Raw genomic sequence first — 14,170 nt, 5'->3', positions numbered from 1 at the left:
CTAGTATGGCTTTGATAGTTGTCTTATATTGAGGGTAGGGAAAGCTGAGCAGATTCCATGCACATGTGATAACCAGCTGTCAGCTATATTACTGAGCTTGGCCACATTGCTGAACGGCATCAAAAGAGCATGGGACTGTGGAGCGTCGAATATCAGAGACAGGAGGGAGCACATCAGGGCATTAGACAATTTCCAGAAGGTAGTCAGACAGCTCAAGAACATTCTACAAAGGATAGGCATCACATTGTACTCCAAAAGGACCGTCTCGATCACTGTACATTGAGGAAGACGCAATAGACTCCTCAACAGATGTATTACCAGTGTGGCCACTTCATCTAATCTGGATCCCTGCTGGTTGAATTATGGTACATAGTGCGACTACATTAATACCAGTGTTAGAGTTCTTCCGGAAACCTGTCTGGTTGTAAGGGATGATGTAACAATTTTCTGCCCATTCCTCCAACTCTTTAAGGAGGACCCGGGCAAACATTTTTTCAGATACATCCAACATGCTGTTTCTCAACTTGAAAAAACATACTAAACAAGATGGCCACCATGGATGAGGGAGAAGGGAACTAAATGTAGTCCACTGTCCCTTTCTATGGAGGCCATTGTCACAATGGTGCTGCCCCAGGAATACAGACCGGCACCGGCAAGGGACGAAGCAGCACAAACTAAGCGTGGATGCAGTCGGGATGTGGAAATTGGGGTTTGGGTGTGGGGGAGAGGGGGCGCAGAGGGCACACTTACCTTAGTACTGGTGGGGAAGATGGCAGCCTCCTGCTTTTGAGGATGCTCGGAGCAGGGGTTTTACCGGGCTGAGGGGTTAGGAGGCTGGCAACTCCCCCAGCAATGTACTAATTTGATTAACTGTGTCATTATGTTCTGAATGACTTCCATTTTTGTTTCTGAGCTGGAACACAAGAGGGCATGTACATCTGTTTTCCTAGGATAGCCAACTTGAATATATTGATGGATTCTGCATTGCAATGCTTCAGGAGATCTGGTTGACTGCTCCCCTTGTGGTGGATGGATGGACATTCATAACATGTGAGACCGAGAAGGGCCCTGAAGGCCGCCCTAAGGGGGGCCTCAGATTGGGGGTAATTAACTCTATGGGGCTGGCTATCTCCACTTCTAGTAATATTCTAATGGGCAGAATGTCCTTGTATCCAGAATCTGCCTCTGCCCGCCCCCGGGAGATTTTACTCATTGTCATCTTTGTACCCCTATATGAAGGAAGCGTAACCACCCTGCTAAAGAAAATGTAGGGAATACTGGGAGATTTGAACTTTGATTGTCCAATAATTCTCTGTGGGGACTTTTATGCCAGGATATCACTATATGACACTGCATGGGAGGAAGATCTTCTTGAGAAGATGTGGGCTGTACTTAGGGGGCCGAAACAGAGAGCACATTGCTGGGGGCTGTAGTGGTCAATGCTTGCTGTCAATGCATGGCTTCACAATGATTAATGGCACACGTCCCTCAGATAACCCGCCCAATTTCAGCCGGCTTTGCATTGGAGGGAGCAGTATCTTAGACTATTTATTTATTGCCAATTTTACCCCCATTGTGATGGACATGTGTGTTTACTTGTGTCCGGAGAGCAATCATTTTTCAATTCAGGCACATCTGGACCTACGATCAACAAAGCAGGACATTAGGCCTACAGGCCAGATAAGTGTTAATACTGGCAAGAATTGCATTTCCTGGAGTAACCAGAATTTGGCCGTGGCTATTATGGTGATGTGAGATAAATTGGGTTATTTTGTTCGCCAGGTGGAGGGGAGTGTGCTTTCAGTGGTTCCTCAGTTCAAGAGGGCTATGGGAATCATAGAGGTGTGCTCCATGAAAACATCTCCTTTAAATGGGCAGGATGGGTCACGGTCTCAGGAGTTCGCATCACCACTCTTTCAACAGGGAAATAAGGGATCAAAAGAGGAAACTGAAGGGGGGACTGAGGGCTATCGCCAAGTGTGAAGCACTGCCGGTGCACCACGGCAATAGGATAAGCAAGGCAAAGCACAACTATCGTTAATGACTGAAAACCCATAATTACGTTAAGGACTGTCTTAACTGGCATGAGCTAGTACAGGCGTCTCTTACAAATGACAACAAAATATTTTGCGGGATCGTAAATAGGAGGGAACAGCACTTTCGAGATGTAAATGGCGTTCCCGAGAAGTGTTGGGTTCAGTAGGTTCTTGGTAACATGCTTGTGGATGCCGTAAATTGGACGAGCCCTTTGGCTAATTGTTCTTGCACCTTGTGCCCTAATGACATTCTGGGGATTATAGGAACTACCAAATCGTCCAGGGCTCCCGGCGTTGATGGTATTTGTAGCTCCATTATTAAGTCAGACCCTGGCATCTGGTTGCAGGCCCTGCATTGTTTATTTTGTAGCATAAAGTCATTGCAGAGCATTCCCAATTCTTGGCACGATAGTATAATTGTGCAGATACTAAAAAAGGGTTATCATGACGATCCTAAGAACTATCGTCTGCTCGCCATGTTGGATGAAAACATGTTTGCCCGTGTCCTCCTCAAGAGCTGGAGGAATGGGCAGAAAAATGTAACATCATCCTTTACAACCAGACAGGTTTACTGAAGAACTCTAACACTGGTATTAATGTCTTCGCACTATCTACCATAATTCAACAAGCAGGGATCCAGAAACTTCTGGTTTATGTGGATCCCCCAAAACCTTTTGCTGTCATTTGTAAGAGACGCCTGTACTAGCTCATGCTAGTGAAGTCACTCCTTAACGTACTTATGGGTTTTCAGCCATTAACGATAGTTGTGCTTTGCCTTGCTTATCCTATTGCCATGGTGTACCGGCAGTGCTTCACACTTGGCGATAGCCCTCAGTTCCCCCTTCAGTTTCCTCTTTTGATCCCTTATTTCCCTGTTGAAAGAGTGGTGATGCGAACTCCTGAGACTGTGACCCATCCTGCCCATTTCAAGGATAGTTGTCAGGGAGCACCCCTCTATGATTCCCATAGCCCTCTTGAACTGAGGAACCACTTAAAGGACACTCCCCTCACCTGGCGAACAAAATAACCCAATTTATCTCACATCACCATTATAGCGACGGCCGAATTCCGGTCTTTCCAGGAAATGCAATTCTTGCCAGTATTAAGACTTATCTGGACAGTAGGCCTAATGGCCTACTTTGTTGATTGCAGGTCCAAATGTGCCTGAATTGGAAAATGATTGCTCTCTGGACACGAGTAAACACACATGTCCATCACAATGGAGGTAAAATTGGCGACAAATAAATAGTCTAAGATACTGCTCCTTTTGATGCAAAGCCAGCTGAAATTGGGTGGGTTATCTGAGGGACGTGTGCCATTAATCATTGTGAAACTCTGCATTGACAGCAAGCATTGCCCACCACAGCTCCCAGCGATGTGCTCTCTGTTTCAGCCCCCTAAGTACGGCCCTCCTCTTCTCAGAAAGATCTTCTTCCCATGCAGTATCGTATAGTGATAACCTAGCATTAAAGTCCCCACAGAGAATTATTGGACCATCAAAGTTCAAATCTCCCAGTATCCATCCATTTACTTTAGCAGGGTGGTTAGGCTTCCTTCATATAGGGGTACAAAGATGACAATGAGTAAAATCTCCCGGGGGCGGGCAGAGGCAGATTCTGGATACAAGGACATTCTCTCCATTTGAATATTACTAGAAGTGGAGGAAACCTCACCAGCCCCATAGAGTTAATTACCCCCAATCTGAGGCCCCCCTTAGGGCGTCCTCCAAGGCCCTTCTCGGCCTCACGTGTTATGAATGTCCATCCATCCATCCACCACAAGGGGAGCAGTCAACCAGATCTCCTGAAGCATGGCAATGCAAAATCCATCAATATATTCGAGTTGGCTATCCTGGGAAAACAGATGTACATGCCCCCTTTGAAAGAACAAAGAAATATAGAGGCTGAGTACCACAAATGAAATACACCAATCACGGGCCGAAAAAGATACAAGAATCTTTTATTACTGTACAGTTCACAAAGCAAAACAGATAGCTATCTGGCCCCAACACCTCGCCGTGTGTACCAGCCGACACAGTGAGGAGAGTGAGGTACTGGATATCTAAACACTGGCATTTTTATACATTTGCTACAATAATGTCCAGCCTCTCTTCACCTTAATGATTTGTGTCTAGAGTTCGTGCCTAGTTCATATGACAGATTTTACAATATTATGCAAAGGATTACATGAATTTACATTTCCATGAAAATACAATGGTGGTATAGGTTATCAGATATGCGGTAAACCTTGTTTCAAGAACCTCCTACAATGTAGTTCAGCTAAAACATATGATCATTGTTTACGCTTCATTGATTTAGTGTTTATACAAGCATGAGGCTTGTGAGCGCAGACAACACTCGAATAGCAGTTCATATGACGCACAAGGTTTGTTTGCTTTGCTTAAACAGTTGGCTCGCTGACAACCTAAACATTAACAGAACTCAAAGGTCGGTCGGCTCGACTTGCAAGACGAAAACACAGACCACCATTTTAGAATATGGAACACAAGTGAAATTCAAAATGGTGGTGAAGTAGAAACTCACAAATCTGAGCTTTTGCAACGCGGTATTCCGTGTAATGCGATTGGGCTTAGGCATAATGTCACAGTTAATCAAATTAGTACATGGCTGGGGGAGATGCCAGCCTCCCAGCCACTCAGCCTGGTAAAGCCCCTGCTCCGAGCATCCTCAAAAGCAGGAGGCTGCCATCTTCCGCACCAGTACTAAGCTAAGTGTGCCCCCTGCGCCCCCTTTCCCCCACACCCAAACCCCAATTTCCACATCCCGACTGCATCCATGCTTCGTTTGTGCTCCTTCATCCCTTGCCGGTGCCTGTCTGTATTCCCGGGGCAGCACCACTGTGGCAATGGCGACCATAGAAAGGGACAATGGACTACATTTAGTTCCCTTGTCTCTGATCCATGGTGGCCATCTTGTTTAGTATGTTTTTTCAAGTTGAGAAACAGCAAACATGCTGTTTCTCAACTTGAAACAAAAAACTATTAGTATCCCGGTACAATGTGCTAGAATACTAATAGCAATAAAGCCCTCCGGCCGGGGGCATAACTGGGGCAGATAATGCCCCAGGCTAACGTTAAAGCTTTCTCTTCACCCTGGCTTCTAACTGCCCTGGGGCATTACCTGGCACAGTAATTCCCCGCCCGTCAGGGTTTTTTGCTTAAATAACATTTTATTTACACTCAAATGTACACTAACAACAAAACACTAACTATATACACATATGTTACGTTTCATGTTTGTACAAACTTTATTTTTAAAAGCTATGCATAGGAATTGCAGAATAGTTTACGTAACTTTACTCAGAAAACTGTGACAAATAACATAACCATGTCACCAGTTTTACTGAATATATTTAGCCATGCTGAGAGTGCATCATTATTTTGAGTTGAAACATTTTAATGTAAGGTCAGACTATAATCTGAATTAATAGCAAGACAAATACAATATTACACTGACTATAACTAAATGCATAGATAATTAATTCCATGCATTGTTCATCTGTCTTTATTGTCATTAAAATACTTCTTGTAAGACCTGTGTGTGCCCTTATTTTGGCCACCTACACACATAAGAAGTTAATGACAATATTCTACACTTACAAATACAATGTTTTTTTTTAAATGTCGACTTGTTTGATAATTTACATTTCTGTGATTTTACATTATATCTCTCTTTAGAACAGTTTTTTTTTGTTGGTTTCATATGTAAACAGTTCTCAAAGTACACTCCCTAGCACTAAAAATAGTTTACAGGGAACCCACGTTTTTTACCATATTCACCTTTGCAAAAGAAATCAAATATAAGTACAGTAACGTTTCTACTCTAATCATATACTACTTCAAGTATTATCAAACGTTTTATTGTTTGTGTCCTCTTATTGACAGTATGCACACTGATTTTCCAGAATGGAAATAAACTAGGAATATAAAACTTTCCACAGTTTTACTTATTTATTTATTTATTTATTTATTAGCTATTTATAAGGCGCTTATGCAGCAAGAACAGTATTTCAAAGCGCCACAAGGCAAAAGGGAAGGAAGCAAAGGAAAAAATAAACAAACAAATGACAATGAATAAATAATAAAAAGAACAGCGGTCCTACTAGCCCTTGTGACATTCTGAATGTGCAAGTGCAATGAAAAAAGAAGGGTAGGGTGGGGGTCTAAGGGCTAAAGTGTAACACACTGAAACAGTATCAGCACACAAATAGTGCATCACTTGTAGTACATCACTTGTATACAAACATATGATATGATATGGCATTTATAACGTGCCTGTACACAAGTGTTTCAAGGCAAGGGCGGACAGAGGGAGGACAAAAAACAATGATCTTACTAGGCCTAGTGACAGTCAGAATGCACAAGTGCAGGGGAACGGGCAGGGGAGAAGTGTCGGGGGGTGGGAGGATGGACAAGTGCAGGACCAAGGAAACAACAGGAAACAGCAAGTAGTGCAGCCAATGGGTGGCAAGTGCGGATGCTCAAAAGTGCAGACAAGTGTCTGATAAGTGCAAGATAGGCGACTGTAGGATTACAGATACAGACCACAAGTGCAGGAGGTGCTAAGAGGCAGTGCGGGTTTGGCGCTGGACAGGCAGGGAGTTGGGCCTAACCTCAGAGAGTGGCCAGGTGACCAGTGCATGGATCAGACAGGAGATCACCAGGGGAGAGGAAAAGAGAAGGCAGAAGAAGAAGGTCTTGAGGTGCTTCCGGAACCAGAGATGGTTCTGCTCAAGTTTTAGAGAGGCAGGGAGGCTGTTCCAGAGGGAGGCACCAGCCAAAGAAAGAGATATGCCCCCAACTGGTTGCTTGGAGAACTACTTTAATGGTGTTGCCATCTATAACAAATGATGAATAAACATTGTTCAGTTTTTTGATATTTTGTGTATTCCCGAGGAAGATGAGTTCTGTTTTGTCATCATTCAGGCATAGACCATGACGGGCCATCCATGCCTGAATGATGAGGTATATCTTATTCACCAAGGCCAAATCCTGTTCATAATCCCCCGAAAGTGGGATGAGGATCTGAGTGTCATCTGCGTAGTTAGTGTAGGTGACACCCAGAAGGTCCATATCATCGAACACAGGCTTCTTGAAAATGTTATACATGGTAGGAGAGACGCAGGAGCCCTGGGGAACGCCACATGTGATGGGTACTGGGTCAGCCACTGCAGAGGTAGAGAAAATCCTCACGGTTCTGCCACTTAAGAACGACTTGATCCATGCAATGGCATGTGTGCAGAAATGGGCTGCAGATTCCAGGTGGGTACAGAGCACATCATGATCTACCAAATCAAAGGCCGCTGAGAGATCCAATAGGAGGAGTAAGGCTGTTTTTCCAAGGTCTCTGAGCTCATCGACCTGGGTTTTGAGATCGATGAGCGCGGTTTCTGTACCTGCTGAGGCCTGAAGCCTGATTGTCTGGTACCTAATAGTTGATGCAGCTCCAAGTGTTTTTGGATCTGTAAGTAAGCCACTCTGTCTAGTATTTTTAGCAGAAATGGTACCGTTGTAATTGGCCTATAGTTGGTCGGGATGGACGGGTGCAAGGTTTGCTTTTTAAGGAAGGGGAGGACCCATGATTGTTTGAGGTTGTCTGGTATCGTTCCTGAAGCAAAGGAAGCATTAATGAGTTTAGAAATAAATGGGGATAGGTCTCTGGCCACATCTTTTATCAGTTGGGGTGGGCCTATGTCGCCTCGACAGTTGGAAGGTTTGAGCGAGAGTATTATCTTTTCAATCTCTAAAATAGTCACTTTAGTGAAGTTGAATTTTTGTTCTGGTTTAGTAGACGTAGGTGGTTTACCTCTTTGAGTGGTTGATGGAGGAATATTTAGTTTCTTTTTCTCAATTTTAGTTTGAAGTGTAGCTATTTTGTCGTTTAGTGCTTTTTGGATGTTGGAGCACCACATTTTATTTTTGTAGCAGTTGTCCGGGGCAGGGATGCGGTTTTCCAGTTCCTTTAGTATAATGAATAGCTCTTTTGTTCCGGATTTAGCCTGCAGTATTCTTTTGCTAAAGATCTCTTTTTTAGCTCTCCTTATTTCGTTTTTGTAAGTCATAGAGGCCTTGATGAGAGCTGCCTTATTAGTCTCAGATGTAGTTAATCGCCATGTGGATTCACATTTGCATCTTTCAATCCTTAGGGATTTGAGGTGAGGGGTGAACCAGGTGTATAAGTGAGCTCTGGGCTAACTTTTTTTCATTTTCAAAGGGGCAATAGTGTCCAAGGCTATGGCTGAATTGAATTCATTCACTAGGGCTGAAGGGCTTAGTGATTCAGGTAGGGCATTTAAAGTTGGGAGGATAAGTGGTAGCAGTTTGTCCGTGGTTATGTTTTTTTTTTATTTCTGGTTGGTAAGGGGGGAGCCAATATATTTTCCTTAGGTTGGGTGGTGTTTACATTTATAAGGAAGATTATTTGAGCATGGTCTGGTCCAAATTTGTGGGCTGACATCAGTAATAGTTACATTACAGTTGTGGTTGGCTACTCAGTCGAGTGTTCGATCTTTTATGTGGGTAGGTTGTGATATTCTTTGGGTAAATCCTAATTCTGTGATGACATTGGCGATATTGGCAGCTTGTAAATCTTTGTGGTCAATGAAACCTAAGTTCAAGTCTCCCAGTAGAATGGTTTGCGATGCGTTTTTTAAGTTATTTGAGAGGATCATTGAGATGTCCTCCTCAAAAGTTCCAATGGGACCTGGTGGCCAATAGATGAGGTGTATATTGATAGATTGAGAGGATGAGGTTAAGAGTTTGGCGGTTAAGGATTCATAGGATTTGGTGTTTGACGGTGTTTCTATTTTTATGGTGAGATTATTTTTAGCGATGATGGCTAGGCCGCCTCCTCGAGTATTGGTTCTGTGTTCACTGAGGATGTTGTTATTTGGGGGCAAGGCAAGCATCCGAGCGGGTCCTGCTGCTTGGTGAAGCCAGGTTTCCGTTATGGCTAGGAGGTCATAATCACCTAATTGGATGAGATCTGCAATTTTGGTAGCATGTGCTATTAGTGATCTAGCATTGATAAGGGCACCCTTCAGATGGGTGTTTGGTTTAGGTGTTGCAAGGGTGGCACAACATTTCTTTTTGGTTGTCCTCTTTTTGGTTGTCCTCTTGCTTAAGGTGTTTATTGAGTTGGGAGTCTCTTCTATTACTAGGATTGATGACTAGTCTGGCTGGAGGTTCATACATTTTAGGTAATCTTGATCGTAATTTGACATTTCTGCTTAAGGTGTCGCATGGGATGTTTGTTAAGGAGTGGTAGGGGATAGGTAACTTTATAGGCTGAAAGTTAGTGTCTGGGTGAAGGTCGGTAGGCGCTCATTAGAGTTCGATGTTGCGGTGGGCATAAATTGTGCTAGGAGGTTTGCTATTATCATTGTGGACCAGAGAGTGGTCAAATAGAAGAGGGTGGAGGTCCTCCTATCTCTAAAGATGATTATCTATGTCTGGTGGAGGGGCCGCAGTGATGTCTAGGTAATAACTGATAGATTATGGAGCTCATGGTTTCTGGAATTATAGTAGTACCAGTCGTAGTGGTGGGGAGCAGAGTGGTTTGTCTCTGGCAAGGCCAGGGGCATAGGCTGGTACCAGGTTTACTAAGTTGTGAAAGCAGCTCAGCGGCTGGCAGTAGGCACAGGTCTAGTAGTTAGTTATTGCGGATAGGCATGCTCGCAATATAGGTATGCTAGCTAAATACAGCTATCAAATGGCAATGCAAGAGGAGGCTAAATGCAACTATCAAATGGCAATGCAAGAGGAGACTAAATGCAACTATCAAATGGCAATGCAAGAGGAGGCTAAATGCAACTATCAGATGGCAATGTAAGAGAAGGCTAAATGCAACTATCAAATGGCAATGCAAGAGGAGGCTAAATGCAACTATCAAATGGTAATGTAAGAGGAGGCTAAATGCAACTATCAAATGGCAATGCAAGAGGAGGCTAAATGCCGATATCAAATGGCAATGCAAAAGCAGGTATTAGATGGCTATACAAGTGATGCTAAATACTCAAGTACAACTAACAAGTGGTAATGCAAATGGAAGTACATGGCTAAATGCAGATATTAGATGGCTATGCAAGTGAGGCTAAATACTGAACTACAACTAACAAGTGGTAATGCAAATGGAAGTACATGGCTAAATGCAGATATTAGATGGCTAAGCAAGTGAGGCTAAATACTCAAGTACAACTAATACAAATGGCCCTGGTGCAAGCAGGAAGTACTCACATTTGGGGTTACACCTGTGATGTTCAGTACTGCGTCTGCTGAGTCCTGGCATATCAATATGTAGAGACTAGTGAGCTGCGAGGGGCAGAGTCCAATGCCCTGGTCCTGGTAGTCCTGGACAGGCACGGGTGGGCGTACGCCTTAGTGGTAGAGGGGGGGTTTCTGTAGGGGCTGCGCGGCTGTGGGGAGACAGAGAGGCAGGCAAATGCTACATAGCCCTCTGCTGTGAAGAACAGCCGATGGCGAACAGGCGTCACACTGACCCTGTCGTTTTGTTGATGCTCAACTTGACAGTGCTGCACTTGCCGCTCTTGAAGGTGGTGGGGCTCACCGTATAGGCAGAGGCCGAGTTTGTAGGCAGGCGAGGTCGGCTGAGGATATGCTCGGTGGCAGAGCTTAGTGCTCTAGTGCAGCCAGCAGCTCAGTCAGCTCTGTCAGGATCCGAGCCTTTTCCAATCCGATGTAATGTTAGTGTGGAGAAGTCTGGAGAAGTCTGCAGTAGAGTTCCTTGGAGGTAACAAAGGGGGAGTTGGCTACGGCGCAGAACTTGCACGTAACAGGTGCAGAACAGGCCTTTTCCCTCAGGGCCTTCTCCATAATAGGCCGGCTTCTGCCTGCCGGCGGGGGCTTCTGGGGCTAAAGCGGTGGTGTTGCATAGCAACCGGCACCAGCCTCGCTTTCATGCCACTTTGTGGTCCCAGCCCCAAAAAGCCTTGTCGACGATGCAGATGGCCTTGAACTTGATCCTTGCCACCACTGGGAGACAATGAAGAGATTTCAGTGCTGGAGAGATACGATCCCTGGGCTGGAAGCCAAGGACAAGTCTTGCAGTCCTGTTATTGATGAGTTGTTGAGGACAGAAAGTAGAGGCAGGTAGATTTAGAAAAAGGATGTTGCAGTAGTCCATCCTACAGATAACTAGAGCTGTGGAGACAGTGAGCTTCTGGGGGAAAGTGAGGAAAGGAAGATACCTTTGAGGAGGTGCAGCTGGTAGTTTGACTTCTTAGAGATGTCAGAGATGTGAGGAGAGAAGGAGAGTGTTGAGTCGAAGATAACCTTGAGGTTCTTAGCCTCACAGGTAGGAGCAGGAAGAGGGCCCCGGGTGGTTGGTCAGAGAGTGAGAAGAAAGGAGGGTGCTGGTGATCTGATGAGGAGGATCTCCATCTTACTGTACTGGCATCAAGGCATAGATCATTAGTGGCACACCACTCTTGGATTGCAGAGAGACAATCCGGGATTAGAGAAGGTGAACTGAGTATCATCTGCATAGCACCGAAAGTTGGAGCAGAAAACAGCTATGCAGTGGGCGAGAGGTGGCATGTATTGGTTGAACAGCCAAGGAGAAAGATTGGACCCCTGTGGAACACCACAGGTAGAGAGAGAGAGATAGAGGAGAGGAAGGACCAAAGTTGGACCTGGGAAGGTCGATCAGAGAGAAAGGAGATCAGACAGGCCAGGGCCTGATCAGTGATACCCAAGTTATCAAGGAGCCGGTTGAGCAGGATGACATGGTTGATAGTATCAAAAGCAGAAGAGAGATCGAGGAGGATAAGGACAGAAGAATGGTTAGGGTCGACGTTTGAGAGCAGGTCTTCATGGAAGTTCAGGAGAGCAGTTTCGGTGCTTCTGACCTACTTCATGCTTCTATCTTTATACAGATAAAGGTCCTTCCAAACATCATTTACACAGTCTTTTACTTTCTTTTCTATGTACAATGTTTGGACTTATCTTCTGTAGAATGTGCATCGACAGAACACACAAACATACTCAGGTTTTTCACTTGAAGAAGGCGCAAAATTTGCCATTTCTTGACCATACACATGACAAATTAGATCCTCTGAAAGCATAGGATCATCACGGCCACTTCCTACGAGTGATTCTTCTACATGGAAATCATATTTGAGATGAGTGGTTTTTATCATCTCAAGAGTAGAAACGAAATTTCACAATCATCAGTTTTCTGCAGCATCTTGATTTGTCATTGTACATTATCATTTCTGCGTAATTGTAAGAATTTCTTTAAGTATGTGTCAATATTACACAAGGAATTACATTTCCATACTAGATTTTCTTTTCTTACTTCTACTGGACACTGGCCTAATGTATCTTCTTCACTTGTTCTTGATTTTAGTATTTCTTCACTTTCAGAAATCATGTTAAATTTCACTTCATATCCTTGTTCAGTTTCTGCAATAGCAAGAGTCACATTGCATTTTTGAATGTAAATCTCTTCACTGAAAACTCTTTCTGTATGTGAAGTGTGTTTCCAAACTCTTCCAAACACATCACAAATGTTTTCTTGTGTTATTTTGAAACTTTTTGACAGACTCCCTTTGAGACCTTGGTCAACTTGTTTAAATAGTTTAACACTAAAATAAACAATTTCCTTTCTATGTGAAAAGCCATTGCAATGATTCTCTCAAATTTATTTTTCTGCACGAATCGCTTCAACACATGAGCACGATCTGATTTCACACTTCTCCAAAGCTTTGAGAACTCTTGAGAGTGAAACATTTCTTTATGCACATTCCTAATCCTGTCTCTTAAAAATAAAACAGCGCTTGTTTTTCTTTTTTAACTATCTCCCATTTCTTCGAAGGCATTCTTAATTTATACTGCAGAAAAAAAGAACATAAATAATACTCAAATTTCAAGACCAATGTCATATGAAGAATTGAATATGCAATCAGCTTAATATATACAGTCGAAAACTGCTATTGACCAACACAATAAAAGTATTGTAATTACTGCTAAGTACTGATAATTGGATAAAGTCTAGGAGCTACTAGCTATTAGATATGGTTGCCACAAAATACTACAGTTCTAAAATAAAAACGTACACTTTATGCCTGATACCTGTTATGACCCCGGTCCGTACAGCAACTTTACTCCCAGGTCGGCTCTGGCAACCTACATGAACTCATAGGTATCAGAGCGCCTGTGTGCATAGAGCCATTCCTTCCCCTCATTAGCAGAACAGCAGTGCTCTATCCCGTGCTCAGATGTTCGTGTTGATACAGTTCCCCACCAAGATGGGCATCAGAATTGGATGAGGTGAATCAAATCCTCCTCCAATATGGCCACTATGTAGCTATGCACACGTCACTCCGGATGAGGAACCAAGGCATAAAAGCATGGACAAATCAGACCTTGGTGTCTCGCAACTGCTTCAGTACATTGGACCACATCTCAGAAGACTTCAGATTAGGTATTTAATCAGGTAAGCATATAATATGTTTGAATGCACTTTCAATTTCTGTATGCTGTAGCAGCACTTTCTAGTAGATGCAGAGTAGGTTCCTTTTTGTTATAGACCTGTTTGACCATACCCTCTGACAGTAAGAAAAGTCCTCAAACTTTCTCCTGTGGCTACATTAAGAAGATTCACCATTGCAGATTGGGTTATTATTTCTGTGATGTAACAGGAACAAACTCATTTTCAGATGGTTCGAGCCAGGCAGAGTAGGAGATAGGTATGGTCCCTAAAAGTTCCCTTAAATACCTTTTCTATTGTACTGCAGCGAGGGAGAGGAGCCTTAGAATAACTTTTCTCCTTTTTCTCCTCCCACCCAGCTCCTGTTCCGGTTATCTGGAAAGATAGCAGGGGTTGGACAGCTAATAAGTTGTCCCTGCCGGATTTTAGCTAGTGCTCTCCTGTGCAATGTGCACAGGTGGTCATTGGTTAAGGTAATGTCATTGGTTGACGCCTCTTCATGACTCCTGAGGATCCCTCCTCAGTCAAGATTCAGGACAAAACCTAGTTTTCACACTTTCTGCCAGTAAATAATTATTTAGTGCCAACTGTAGGACACAAATAATCTCCTGCAACACTGGTAAGAGGCAGATATAAAAAGAGACATATAGCTAAGACACATACTGT

Source organism: Ambystoma mexicanum, chromosome 1q (assembly GCF_040938575.1).
Source record: "Ambystoma mexicanum isolate Mex_15411 chromosome 1q, UKY_AmexF1_1, whole genome shotgun sequence".
Taxonomy (NCBI): Eukaryota; Metazoa; Chordata; class Amphibia; order Caudata; family Ambystomatidae; genus Ambystoma; species Ambystoma mexicanum.
This window is presented reverse-complemented; position numbering follows the sequence as displayed.